The sequence below is a fragment of the Mus caroli genome, unplaced genomic scaffold (assembly GCF_978045245.1).
Source record: "Mus caroli unplaced genomic scaffold, Mus_caroli_1 scaffold_7, whole genome shotgun sequence".
NCBI lineage: Eukaryota > Metazoa > Chordata > Mammalia > Rodentia > Muridae > Mus > Mus caroli.
Window position 1 is genome coordinate 84467718 of NW_028227262.1, and position 12235 is coordinate 84479952.

At 35.5% G+C, this 12235-nt stretch overlaps 1 protein-coding gene across 5 annotated transcripts in view; it reads right to left on the reverse strand.

Annotated features, from left to right (window-relative positions):
* The window catches only part of Grid2 (glutamate ionotropic receptor delta type subunit 2), a 1534794-nt gene that overhangs the window by 345521 nt on the left and 1177038 nt on the right, over positions 1–12235 (reverse strand). The window lies entirely within an intron of this gene.

Consider the following 12235-nt stretch of genomic DNA (forward strand, 5'->3'; position numbering starts at 1 on the left):
TGGGCTTGGCTTCTTTTATTTCATCTTGAAACAGGCTACAATCACCAGAAAAGAGAAAAACCTCAATTGAGAACATGCCTCCCTAAGATAGGACTATATTCAAGCCTGTACAACATTTTCTTAGTTAGTGGTTGATGGCCACAACATTGACAGGATTGTAGCATCTTTTGTGGTACAGCTTTTGGATGTTGCTACTCACTTTGGGGTGGGATACTTTTTGATAACTTTGAGTCACCCAGGCTATGCTTCCACCAATAATCTGAAACTCATGCTCCTGTTAATACACTCAACAAACTCATTGGTTTACTAGGGCAGTCTTAGATGAAATCCTTTCTTTGGTGTCTTGCAGCGAATAGATATTTCTTGATGTCTTCATGGGAAACGTAACAACACTTGGATAATATTCAAACTTATAGTCTGGCCCTTCTTTATAGAGAACTATTGATGAAAATCTATATGTCTTCCTTCTGCTCAGCATCTAATGGGGATCTTAAATTCAACACATTTATAACATTTGTTTTAAAATCCAAATTACCCCCCTAACTACTTAGTCTACATTATGTCAGGAATGGGAACATTTCTATTATGTAATTTCTTAGAACAAAACCTTAAAAAGTTTCACCTCTCAATATGTAAAAAATCCTGACACCTTTACCTTCAAATTAATATTCGCAACCTATTTTATCTCACCATTTCCCATGCTGACATTCAAATCTAAATCAGCAGCTTTTGATTTTGTCACCAAACAGCCTATACAACCTATATTTAACCTGCCTATATTCTGACCCCTGTTGCTGCTCCACCATGGAACTCTAGGCCATGAAAGTCAGGTCATGATGTGCTCAGATCAAACCTCCCACATGATGTGCCCAGATCAAACCTCCCAATAGCTTCTCATCACTTTGAGAAAAATCTGTAATCTTTGTCAAAGCCTATCAGGCGTTACATGGAAGAACCTTATTCACTTATCTGACCTTATTTTGAATCAGTCTCTAAAACATACTGTCAAGTTTATTTGTAGCATAAAATATTTTGTGTGCCTGGACCATTAAAGGACCCTATGCTCTTCTGTGTCAGTTTTCCCCTGAAATTTTGGAAATAGAGGATATAAAAAACCCAAAGAGGCTGAGAGATGGGAGTAGAATTTATAGGTAGTATAATTTAGGTTCCAGTGGATGAAAGAATAAGATGAGAAAGCAGAGTGAGAAGAGAAGACGGTTGGTGACAGTTGAGGCTGGAGAAGCTGAGTTGATCCAGAAAAGAGGTGGTTATGAGACAGTCAGAAGAACCCATGAAGAACCCACAAAGGAGCAAACAAAGAGATAATAAAATAAAATAAAAGCTACATTTATTTCTAATCCAAAGATTTGAATTTAAAATATTCATGGCTAGAATTTTTTTGTGTTTTCAATTTACAAGTGTTTTTCTATTCAAGAATCTTAAAGGATTTTATTTTTTAAAAATGCCTCTTTAGAAATACCTTTTATCAGTGTTTTACTAATATAATTTCCTACAGTTACATACTATCAAATCCTTTCCCTGTTAGAAAATTTACCATGCTTTTATCGCAGCAAACTGTAAACATTTTTGGTTTTAGTTTTAAATTTTATGTTAAATATTTTTTTAATTTTTTGAAATTTAAATATAGTGAAATATATTTCTCTTTCTCATTTCTCTCTCCAGCCCTCCATGACCCCTTTGCGCTAAAATTAGTGGACTCTCTCTCTCTCTCTCTCTCTCTCTCTCTCTCTCTCTCTCTCTCTCTCTCTCTCTCTCCCTCTCCCCCTCCCTCCCTCCCTCTCTCTCCCTCTCCCCCTCCCTCCCTCTCTCTCTCTCTCTCTCCCTCCCTCTCCCCCCCTCTCTAAAATATATAAATACAACTTGCTTAGTCTGCATAATGTTACTTGTATGTATATGATTTCAGGATTGTCCACATATGATTTATATAGTTTATTATTTTTTCTTTCTTTAGAATAGCCTCTGGAAAGGAATAGTCCCTGTCTTATATTATGTGGTTAGATACATGGTAAATGAGCTTATGCTATGCTACCAGCTGAACTTTATCTTTACAGAATTCATGTGTTAAAACACTAATTTTCAGTGTACCAATTTAAATAAGCAATCTTCAAAGAATCAAAGTAAAACCAGGTCATAAAAGGTCATGCTAACATGGCTGCCATTCTGGTGAGACAGACAAAATACTGAGGTTGTTTGTACAGTGGATATGGGCAGAAAGAAGCTACAGTAGAGTAGAAAGGCTGCTAGGGAAATGAAATCTGTTTACACTTTGATCCTTGTCTTCAACTCTTCACATCTCTTAGTCTGGGTATTTTGTTATATTATCCCTCTCAACTTAATACATATGGAATAGTAAACATTAGTATTGTCAAAGAAGTTAGGCTTATATTCATGGAGCAAATAAATCAGATTCCTTTCTTTTAGGTCTATAATATGTGAGTATATTAACAAGATTTAATTAACTGTACCAGGAAGTTTAACTCTGACCATTAGTTCTGATACGTAATAAATCTGCACTTTACATATAGGAGTAAACACATCTTCAGATATTTTCTGAATTTTCAGCTCAGGCTAATTTTTCATATATGGAAAATATTTTCTCAAAGTCAGTTATGATTCATTTTAGATATTTCTTAAAAGCAGCAGGCATTTTCACTTGGCTTTGAAATGATGAAAGCTAAAGAATATTCAGTTTTAAATTTACATGAAGATTTTTTTAAGCAAAGCAAATAAATGGAACCTTGAGCAAGTCTGAATGACATACACAAAAAGTAAAGAAATATATGTATGACTGAAAAGGCATTAATTGTTGGTTTGTCTCCATAAAGACTTTACCCTTTCAACCATGAAAAATCAATTGCCAAGTTTCTTCTTTTGTCATATATAATTTGCAACTTCAGTAGCTCGGATATTCTTGTATAATTCAAATACTTTTGACATATTTACTTAGAAAATGAGATAATAAAAATAACAAAGATCTTATCTTCTTGTTTGGGTAACGCTGGAATAAATTTATCTTAACAACCCGCAACTCTTAATTTCTTTTCATTCTATTGTGATAAAAAATACTTTGACAAAAGCAACTTAAAGAAGAAAAATATTGCCTCACAGTTCAATGGTACAGTTCATCATGGTGGAAATCAAGGCGGTAGGAAATTGAAAAATACGTATCAATGTGCCCACAATCAGGAAGCAGAGAGTGATGAATCCATGCTGCTGCTCAGCTTAATTTATTTAGTCAGGCCAACATCTCAGCCAGGGAAGGGGATAAACCACAGTAAGAGAGTCTTCCCACCTCTCTTAATGCAGTGTAGATAAGCCTGTACTGTCTTCCAGGTTCTGTCCAATGTCTTCCATAGATTCTGTCCAATGTCAAATTGATACATCAAAACATCACCTTCATTTCACAACCTTCCACCTCTTATTTTGGTTGGCCTATGGTCATGATATAATGAAAATGATTCAGCTCAACTTTAACTTACCATAGTCTTTAACTATTTTAATAGTTTATATGTTTAAAATATCTTAACTATGAGTACTTACAGAATTAAAAGTTACATCTCCAACATCCTAAAGTTTCTATTTCAACCAAATTTCATTTTGTTAGCATCACCTGTAAGATTCCGGCAGAGATTCTGACCTTGCCACATACTGATTGCCTGGTATCAGCTGCTCTCTGAAATTGTTTACACAATGACACCCCTCAATCTTGCATTTTTCATATCTATAAAACTGGGAACACGATCCATATGGCATCTTCCAGGAGTTCTGATGGTATATTGCTGGAGCCTGTCCCCCTTGGACCAGACTTGCATCATTTCCTGTGTGTAGGCCCTGGGGAAACACTATCTCAGGCAATTGCCTTTGAGGACTAGGAACTCAGCTGCATTCCCTGATGAGTAATGTCTTGCCCTAAAGGCAACTATGCTATTGTCTCTGAGAGCTGTTTCCCTGTAATATTGACAAGGTCTTTAACAATTATGGATGCTTTGTTGTTGTACTACTTGCCTAGTATAAACCTCTAAACTTGTCCATATTCTCTACCTCTACCAAACACATTAGTCCATGATCTTTAATTTATCTTTGCCTTATATTTTCAGATCATAGACAGAATGAAACATGATTCCTGGCTAAATATCACATGAAGGGTTATATCCCACTTTCTGAGGAAACCACTGTTGCCTTATGAAACCTCATGAGTTGTGTCCTCACCGTCCCTTTCTCTCAGCATTCTTGTCTTCTAAGTTTCCACTGGACTGACCCATTAAGCTCTGCTTCCACTGTGCTGCGAGCACAACTAACTAAAAAATTTAAACATTTCTATATTCCTGCTCTGAAACCATTCAAAAAAGCCTAAGAACAACATGGTTTGTTAGATTTATCACAGCAATAGCCTCACTTCTTAGTACCAATTTCTGTATCAGTTCCTCTTCCTGTTGTAGTTATAAAATGCTCAGACAAAAGCAATTAACACTGTCTATTTCATCTTCCATTGATGAAAAACAGAAAAACATAACAAATAAAGAATTTGTAGAGTTACAGAAATAGTGGAAAAAGTAGGACAACAAAACTTCTGAGTAAGATGCTAATATTAAAAAGGGACTTAGTGTTTGTCACTGTTTTTTATTTCCTAAGGCAGAAACAACAATTTTAAAAAATGACATTAGAAAGAGTTCTTGAAGTGGGCAAGATAGGCAAGGTCATGAAACTTGGAATATGAAAGTAGAGGGAAAGAATATGGACATTGGAAAAGTATAAGCCAGAACAGGGACAGAGAGAGGGATAAGGAAGAGGGAAAGAGTTAAGCAAAATTAAGGTCATGTGAAAAGCCATATGAAAAATTTGTAAATTAATTAAAGCTGCAGTTAAAAACTTCTGGGTGGTTCTTCCTGGCCTTAGGGGAAGGGGCTGAAGTAGGCACAGATGTTGGACAGTCATAGGCAAAAATATTGATCATCGCAGGCCTTTTTACTCTAACTGAAAGAGGAAAATTACTGACCACCAGAACTTCTCACCCCAGAGTACATTCTGAACTCTCACACCAGAGTCAGACCCCCTCTCAAATGAAAACTGTTCCGGGGACATTTCTGAGATAAGGGTTTCCTGGAACGAACCCAGTCCTACCCCTCCCAACTAAGGACTGTGCCAGGGACATTTTTGAGATAAGGGTGTGAGTAAAAACCTCAGTTCTAATGAATCAAGTACATGGCCAGAGTGTGGGACGCGGTTGCAAAAGCACTTTGGAAAAACCCTTGGTTGAATCACTTAGTGACGTAAAACCTGTATTTTCCCTGCCCTGCTCCCCCCCTTGCCCTCCTCTTATAAAAGCTTGTGAAAATTTGGGCTAGGGGCCGGATCTCCTCTGCACCTTGCAGGCTGCATGAGGTCCGACCCCAGATATCTGGTATATGTGCTTTCTGTTTGCTTTCTTGTCGTTGCTATATTAAATCTTACTCCCAATACATCTTAAGTACCGGTCTCAGTGTCTTCTTGGGTGCGTGGCTGACCCGAGGCTTGAGTAAGTGCCTCCCTTTGGGAGTTTGGAGTCTTTCATAACTATGCTTGAATATTGAAGCTGATGACTCTTAAAATCACTTCTTTATTCTGTGCCTGAACATTGCGGGCTTCTTTCCTCTATAAGTCTCTATGGTTTATTTTACTACTTAAATTTACCTTACTATTCTGTGCTAAAAATGTAACTCTTTCTTCTTGTTCTGTGCTTCATTAAGCACGAGGACTTAACTCTCTTATTGTTCAGTGCTAAAAACTTAACCCTTTATTCCTGTGCTTCATTAAGCACTGAGAAAATTTAACTCTTTATCACTCCGTTATTTACTTTACAAATCTCTGTGCTTGATTAGTGCTAGAAAACTTAACTCTCATTTATTTTATAATTCTCTGTGCTTGATAATTCTCTGTCTTAGACCTAAGTTACTCTAGGCCAGATGCAGATCTCTGGTGAATTAACACCCTATTGTTAAACAGCCTGAGTTATGTAAAGGATAAATTTCTAGGATTGCTTTCTCTTTTGTCCAGAGCCTTGCTGGCCAGCAATGAACTCTTATTGAACTAGGGGAAGAGAGTCATGCTAGCAAAAGGAAAAACTTTTACACAAGCAAATAAGCAAAACCACGCATACATTCATACACACATTCAAACACATACACTTATACATATTTATAAATTCCTTTTGGGCCTAGGCACTTTAGTTAATGGTTTTACCACTTAAGGAATGTATTCCTAAGTTGTAAATCTGTATCAATGCCTGCTTTCTATCTCAGAGCAATTAACTGCTGACAGGTAAGAACTGGCAGAGTTTTAATTGCAGTTTTCATATCACAGAGGGCCTTAATTTTAGTCCTTACTATAAAGAGCTCAATAATTATTGGTATAAATTTAGAAATTCTTATAGAATCATCATCAGGAATTAAGAAAACATCTATTTGCTTATATAGGATCACTCTAAGACAGCACATTTTCGCTGAGCTGCAGAAAATCTGTCCAATAGGGTAGCTAATGCCCAGGGATTGTTATATTAATTTAATAATGACAGCAAAGGCACTCTTGCCTTCAAGGGCTCATTCACTGAAGTTCTGTGATGAAACCAGCTCAAGAAAATCACCTGTTAGGCTTAGAATTCCTTAGATGGCTCCTGGCCAAATACAAAACAAAACAAAACATGAACAAACAAACAAACAGAAACCTAAAAACATACCAAACCACACAAGTCAAGAATATGACCAGACATACACTGCATAAATAGATAATGCTTCTTCCATAGCCACAAATTATTAAGCAAAACTTTCAATGCTAAGAGTGGGATAGCACTCTAATTGCTATTCAGAAAGTCTCACAGGTTTCCAAAGCAATATAAAGCTATTGCTATTGAACTTGGTTATCTATCAGGCTGATATGGGAAGATCTTATTGCTGAAGACAATATACACTTTGATTATGAGACACAGAGAAATCAAGACACAACTGAAAGTTTCCTCCCTATTGGCTAGTTTTCAAAGTACCAAAGAGTATTATAAAGATTAAAGGAAAAGAAAATGTATTAATGGTTTCTCTGAGATTCAGACCCTGCATGCAACAGTATTGACCTATTGAGTAATATATGCCTGTGGTGTAATAATGGTATGATTGTCGCTTTCTGAGTCCATTTGGAACTTAATTCTCAATAGAGTATTCATGATTAGTACCAAATATTTGGTCTAAAGCCTGTGGCTGAGGTCGTCAAAGGATATAGTATGAAATCTATAGCTGCTGAGTTATTAAAGGAATGTAGGGTCAAACTGCCTTCTAAGAATCTGTGCATACCCACAAATAAGGATTTCTCTTAGTTTTTGTTATAGAAGATTATTTTTGCAATGGGTGATAGTTAACCCAGAGACTCATAACTGGTCAAAGTGCTGAAGTAACTTTTGGGCAATCAGCCCTCAATAGACAATCTCTTCTAAGACTCAGGGATCATAGAGAAGAGGGAATTGGAAAAAAAGAGCCAGAGCCTGCAGAGGATTGATCTAAAAAGCTTTCTTTTGGACCTACATGCTTTTGCACTTGTAAAATCACAGCATCTGTGGTTATCTGCATAAGACCTGCACAAACCTTTGTAATGTAATGATTGCCGGATGAAGGATGAACAATTATTTTTAGTGATTATTTCATCCTCTAGTATGTTGAGCATGCTTCAATTAATAACTACCCATAAGAATTCATGCAAGCAACCCGAATTAAACTCAAGGAATAACCAAAAAAAAAAAATCGTTGAATGTAGAAAGGCTTTTTTTCTTTTGAAGATGAGGTGAGAGTGATGGGGATACAAATGAGTAATGGTGCGTGTACATAACAATTAAAACACATTATATACAAATTTGAAATCTCAAGGAATAAATCACAAATATACTTTATAGAGTGACTAAGAATCTAGCAATGTCTCTGCCAAAGCCTACAAAGTTTAAGTGGCTTTGGGATCCAGGACATGCTTAAAGGTAGTGCTTATAAAGGAAGACAGAGCCATACATATAGAAGTTACTAAATCTATTAAACCAGGAATTAAGGAAATTTTATAAAAGACGTGAAATATTTAAATGGATTATAGTAAAGATACTCAATATCGAAGTCCCACAGGAACTCTGGAGACTTGCTAATGCTGTAGAACTCATGCTGTCTCAGTCTTCGCTTCTCTAACTTCTCCCCAGTACACTCTGATGATAGGTGTCTCCCACTACTCCTGACCCCAAATTCTGCTAATTTTGTTCCTAGATAGAAGTGCAATGGAACAAAAACAGAATGAAAAACATAAGGAACTATTCACCAAGTTTACGAATGAAAATAATCTGCAAGTAAAATAAAAATATGAGTAAAAATTAATAAAATTTAAGAAATTGTAACATAGAAGGCTGATCCAAGGGAAAGATTATTCTGCTTGTTGTAGTAGAAGGCTAAAAGTAGCTCCTAAGATTGATGGGAATAATGTGTGAAGGTGCTTAAAAGGCTCACAGTTACAGATATTAGAAAGATGAAAGAGAATCTGAAATACATTTATGCTGATGAATTTGAAAATAAATATCATGAGAAATCAAATCTAGATGGAGTCTGCCAGAAAAAAGACATTGAAACTTTGAATGGTCTTGCAACGTTTAAGCATTTCAAATCTAAAATTAAAATTGACCGAAAATTCAGCATTTGTGGTCCTCTGGTAAAGTGTATCAAATATTTGAGGAGTAGGTAATAATGTACACTCTTACAGAGAAGGACGAAAGCAAGACACTGGCCCTTTTGTTTATAAAATAAAAGCATAACTATGATGGCAACAAACTGAAGACATTTCAAGAAAATAAATTATCACATAATTATAATAAAAAAAGGCAAATATGTTGAAAATGGCATAAGTAAAAACCAACCTCATTGATCTCATTATGTGAATACAAGATGCATCTGGCTCTGAAAACTCATTCACTATAGCTCATTACATTACCACCAAAAATGTGGAGATTAAATGATCATCAAGGTCAATATCAAAAAGGCACAAAAAAATACAACCATGTTAAAAATAGAAAGCAAAGCTAGATATAATCTACAAACTGAAAACATTCTTTCTCATTCTTCTGACAAGTGTCACGTGATTACAAATGTACTTATTATCTCCACTACCAAAGCCTTACAATTTTAATGACTGACAGATATTACCAATTTCCACTTAAGGCTGATTTGAGTACAATGAACAAGCAACATAACAAAAGGAAAAAAAATAAAAAAAATAAAATAAGTTGCCAAATATATATGTGGATGGATAGACAGCTTGAGAGGATAAAGAACAAAGTAGAAAGTTATGTTTTCCATCTTATAGCAACAATTTATGTTCAAAATTAATTAGATTTGTTTATGATAACAAAAACATTTAAACACAAAATTAGATATAAGTGCAATTACAATAGTGATAAATATAAAATATCTCTGCTAAATCAACTGAATTTATGAGACCTTTACAGAGAATTTTTTTGCATTCTTTTTTTTATTAGATATTTTCTTTATATACATTTCAAATGTTATCCCGAAAGTTCCCTATACCCTCCCCCCACCCTGCTCCCCTACCCACCCACTCCCGCTTCTTGGCCCTGGCATTCTCCTGTACTGGGGCATATAAAGTTTTTTACAGAGAATTTTAAGGAAAGAAAACAGAATATATGGATCGGTGTGATCCCCGATTAGATCACGGAGCATTGCAGAGAACAGGTGTTCAAATTAGGTTATCAGAGTGTATCAGGTGAAATCCCAGGTGCCGGTCTCTCTGCCCGTTACCTTATCCCTATCTCTTTCTGAATACAAAATTTGTAAGACATGCAGACAGCTTCCCAAAAGCTAAGCCATTTCTCAAAGATAAAAAGCCCAGCTCTGGTATCTGCATTCATAAATAAGTTGGCTAGGTATGTATAGGTATAAGTTGGCTGTACAAGGGTGGAGCCAGGAGATCTATGGTAATTACACAATACACATATACATTGGATTCACAGTGCTGACATCAAAGTACTGGGCGGAAACTGGAGCCTTTCATTAAACAAAATTGGGCCAAAGAGACATACCTACAAAAATTATAAAACATATATCTTAACATATACAAAAATTAATACCAAGTAGCTTGTCACAAATAGTACTAAAGCATCCATAAAATAATTTAATAGGCTATTGCTATAACTTTGAATAAAAAAAGATTTCTTGAGGCACAAAAAGAATGAACAAAAATAATACTTTATATTTGAAAAGGTATGGCAGAGTGAATAATAATAATAATAAAAGATGTTTACCACACAAGGATATCTCCTTTATTATTAACTTTTATAAATCAATAAAAATGCAATAATAAAAGGCATAAATATAAAAACTGATAAGTCTTTACAGAAGACAGAATGATACTATGTGTATGAAATGTTAAAATACTGATACCTGTGGGGGATACATAAAATTAAGTAAAACACTGCTTCAGAACCATTTCCAAAGATGACTGTATTCACTGTTGGGAAGAATTAAGAAGCTAGAGGAGATTTATAGGTTTTTAAGTGGGATTTTGAATACATTCATTCATTCACTTTGATAGTTTCTCTGAGAACCAATTCCTGTGCAGCTAACAGACACATAGAAGAATGTATACAGTTGTATTATTCACACCTTCCCCTAATAGAAACATCCCAAATATCCCTGGAGAATAGAATGGTAGATGGTGCTACATCTCTACTAATGTCTCATGATACATTATACTATAGATGCATTGTACAAGCCTTATGTTGGCTAGTGTGTTTATATTGTACCACTAATTGTTTAGAAGTAGATATCTTGACAGACATTTGCAGGAATCTTTGAAGATAGTAAATAAAGTCTGAGATAAAAGCTGTGGGAATTTAATCCTTGGTGTTATTTTATTTTTTTCTCATGTGGCTACTTTAAGCATCCCAGTGCTGAGAATTTACTGAGCTGCACATTTCAGTCATGTGCTTTTCTTTATATAAATATTTCACAAGTAAAATCTAAATTAATGAGGAAAGGAAAGGGAACTTTTTTTTTACCCTATCTTATTGTCTTATTCTTGAAATTGGAGATAACTACTTCTTACAGTCCAGATTACTAGATGAGGCATTGGGCATATCCCTACTTGTAACTCAACGGGTCTACCCTGTAGTAGCACTCAGAATCATAAGAAATTCGGGCATGCAGAGTCAGCCTTTGATGGCAGCAGTCTTACAGACACTGATCATGATTCTGATGTGACTGACTCATTACATCAAAAATATCAACCACATTCTGTATTTATTGCGTTACTTGCAAAAGTTGTTAAAGAACAAAAATCGTGTATGGCCCTCAGGCAAAATTGTGAAATTGATAATCTACCTGACACAGGCACAAATTTGTTTTTTTTTTTAATTTTATTTTATTAGATTTTTTAATTTACATTTCAAATGCTATCTCAAAAGTTCCCTATACCCTCCCCATGCCGTGCTCCCACTTCTTGGCCCTGGAATTCCCCTGTACTGGGGCATATAAAATTTGCAAGACCAAAGGGGCCTCTCTTCCTAATGATGGCCTACTAGGCCATCTTCTGCTACATATCCAGCTAGAGAGACGAGCTCTAGGGGTACTGGTTAGTTCATATTGTTGTTCCACCTATAGGGTTGCAGACCCCTTCAGCTCCTTGGGTGCTTTCTCTAGCTCCTCCATTGGGGGCCTTGGGTTTTATTCTGTGCAAATGTAACATTTTCCTGTTTGCCTAGAATTTAGAAGAGCACTTAATTATGCAAATGTCACAATCATTAAATCAACTTTTGATAGACTTAAAAACTCACAGAATTTATAGTTCATAATCTAGTGCTTTGCAGCTAATTAATTAGGTAACTGAAAAGACAGTATACTCTCTTTTTAATTTTTGTGCCTGAGCATGTTAGAGCAGACTGACCATTTGAAGTATGTATAAAAGTCTGAATGTTTTACATCTAGATGAACATATTTTACAAAATTAAACAAATACTTTGGAAATCATTACAGTGTTCATATGCCTTCTTTTACAGATGATGGAATGAAAGTACCTATCCTCTCTTGGTGCTTCCTGTATCATCAGGACTGTACCTTCCTAGAGGTTTGTTTATACACACATTGAAAGATTGACTTCTGTTTCTGTGTGTCTGTCTCTGTCACACTGTCTCTGTGACACTGTTTCTGTCTTTCTC